At 31.5% G+C, this 2,788-nt stretch overlaps 1 protein-coding gene across 1 annotated transcript in view; it reads left to right on the forward strand.

Annotated features, from left to right (window-relative positions):
* The window catches only part of Alg10 (alpha-1,2-glucosyltransferase Alg10), a 46,668-nt gene extending 44,781 nt beyond the window's left edge, over positions 1 to 1,887 (forward strand). The window contains exon 5 of the mRNA XM_068379011.1: positions 1 to 1,887. This exon is cut by the window's left edge and continues 2,148 nt beyond it. The gene's annotated coding sequence lies outside the window, so the exon portion shown is untranslated.
* Positions 1,888 to 2,788: the final 901 nt, after the last annotated feature.

Here is a 2,788-nt window from a genome sequence, read left to right on the forward strand (position 1 = left end):
ATGAGTAAAATGAGCTAAGGTCTTTGAATGCTTTACATTTTTCTTGTTTGTGCACCCTCCTTCCTTCCTCTTTTTCCAGGGCCACGGTGCTCGAACAAGGATATTCTTTGTGAAGACCATGTCACTACTCCATTATCCCAGCAAATACAATATCTTTCAGTTTTTATTTTCTCTGATTCATAATCGTCCATTCTTCAGAAAAAAGAATCCATTTTAATTTTTTCTTTGGTCATGTGAGAGATAATGCCATCAGTTTGCATGGACTAATATACTTTGAATCTACAAAAGGGGTTCCTAATACTGGACCATCAAAGGGATTCATTAATATTCACCCTTCATGTTCATTTATTTCATGCGTTTTATAGCATCCAGTGATTCTTGCATTTAGCGTGTGTGGCCATAGTGCAAGTAGCATCATGCTTTGTATTACTTCATTTAAGCTCAAAATGAATGATGAAATATGGTTCTGTTGACCTCATAGGGAAATTTAAAGAGGACACTTAATATAGACATTTGTTAGAAGTCTGGATTATTGAATATAGGCCAAAATCAAATTCAGTTACCAAATATAATTGGTACGATGTCTATGTACTAAATAACAAGTAGTGTAACTCAGGACTTAGCTATCTGTCTCATAGATGGTTAATTTGGTGTTAGTATAAGATTAGCATTTAGTTTTCAACTTGAAAATTATATGCAAATTTTCAGGTCATGGAATCAAAGTTGTTACCATACTAGAAGGTCCCACATCTCGCCCATACCCACCCATTCCCATTGAGAACAGCAAGAGACAAAACTAAACCTCTCTTGAATAAAGATAATTCTTGCAATAATATCATCACTTTGCTAGTGGGAATTGGTGATTCAGAACTTGGTCTGGTTATTTGATCAGCAATAATGAAATAATTACTGCAATAGGTTTTTTTATCAGTGAGTTATTAAAAATATCTGTGACAAGTGAAAGCATTCCATAAGTAAATAAAGAATTTCCATTATTTGGAAATCTTGATTACCGTATTTCCTGTGTCATATGATGCACTTTTTTTTCCTGAAAAAGGCCTGCAAAAATCAATCTACGGCTTAACACTAAAAAAAGTTGTGTAAGGGAGTTTGACAACCATCAAACACCCCAGTAATGACATACAAACACTCTTACCAGACATAAAATATAAGCCTACAATTATCATTCATATGTAATAAATTTATTTTGAATGCACTTTCTTTGAATAATGAAGGTAACTGGATATTTGATTTTGTTTTGGTGAACAGCTAATTACTTGCCAACGCTATCTACACACAAACAGGCCAGCTAATGTCATCCAAGCAGATGATGCTTGGATGCATTAGTTGTTTATGCAGTACTGTATTTATCTATTTTCTTGTATTTTGTTGGTATTTTGTAATAAAGCAATATTTTTTGCTCATGACTGTTGCATGGGTTCCAATATTGCTGCTGAACAGAACCTTGAAAAAAACATCTCACTGCAAGTTGAGTGCAATGTTACCAAGATAGCTGTAAACTAACTAGACCTATTCACACAAGCAACAGAAATAATATTCCTCGTGAAATTTCTAGAGAATTCTTTATTTGATCAGTAATTAAATTTTTTTGAAAATATATACATGAGGAATTTGGGAAATATTACAGAAATTTTACATCTCTACCGAAATTTGATCAGGAACATTTGGCAACACTGTATTTATGTAAACAAACACTTGAAAACATTGTTACGCATGGGATAACAGGTGTATCGCTAATCAGTAGTAATTAATACATTTCATAATACTGTACAACCAAATGATGAAAATTTTCTGTGCCTGACAAAAAATCACTAGAATCTTCGACTAGGAGTTGCTGCTATGATAGGTTGTAAAATCCCCCCCCCCCTTTTTTTTTTTTTTTCTTTTTTTTTTTTCCAAAAATTGCTTTGCTGAATGTAGGATGCATCTTATGACACAGGAAATACGACATTCCATGTTAATCAAACGTTTTTTTGTATTTCACTGTGATATTTCTTTGCTTTTTCAGATTTAGAGGGGAGTGGACTAGTAAATTTACATTCCATATGTCTTGCATGGAGGTACTGTAGTTAATTTTTATATTGTTTGTTATACCTCCATGTTGCAGAATTACAGTGTCATCAATATACCAAGTTTTCAAAATAATGTCTTCAAAAGCTGATACTGTATGGCAATTGTTTTTGTCATATTAGGTAGTTTTACAACGAGATATTTGTAATATTTTTATGTTCTTGTAATGATTATAATACAGAGATGTATTTTAAGTGCCAAAGGGAACATGAAAATATTTTATCAATTCTAGAGAAAGTAGGATACGACTTGGCCCATAAGTAACTTAAGTACTGTAGTATTATTAATAGTTCCAGTTATGATATTGATAATCAGTGATAAATGTGATAATAAAGTGATATGAGTAATGATAATGAAATGATATCAGTATGTCTTTTGATAAAGGTTCATTACCAAAATGTTTTTCCATTGTCAAGAATATTGTGCTCTTATTCGATATATGAAAAACATTCATGATACAAAGTTGATTTTCTCCTCTAGCTTTTTCATTTTACGTTGGAATTTCAGTTGTATCTAAGCCTTATCTTGTTAATTTTGCACTTTTTTTAGTTTCACATGCATTAAAACTTCATGAGTTCTTTTCAGTGTTTGCCTCATTTAGAGTATTATTAAAAAATATATATTTCCTTATAATTATATATAATGGAAATAGAATTAAATTTTTAGCATTGTATTACTTTTACTGCAACGAATTAAG

Source organism: Palaemon carinicauda, chromosome 8 (assembly GCF_036898095.1).
Source record: "Palaemon carinicauda isolate YSFRI2023 chromosome 8, ASM3689809v2, whole genome shotgun sequence".
Taxonomy (NCBI): domain Eukaryota; kingdom Metazoa; phylum Arthropoda; class Malacostraca; order Decapoda; family Palaemonidae; genus Palaemon; species Palaemon carinicauda.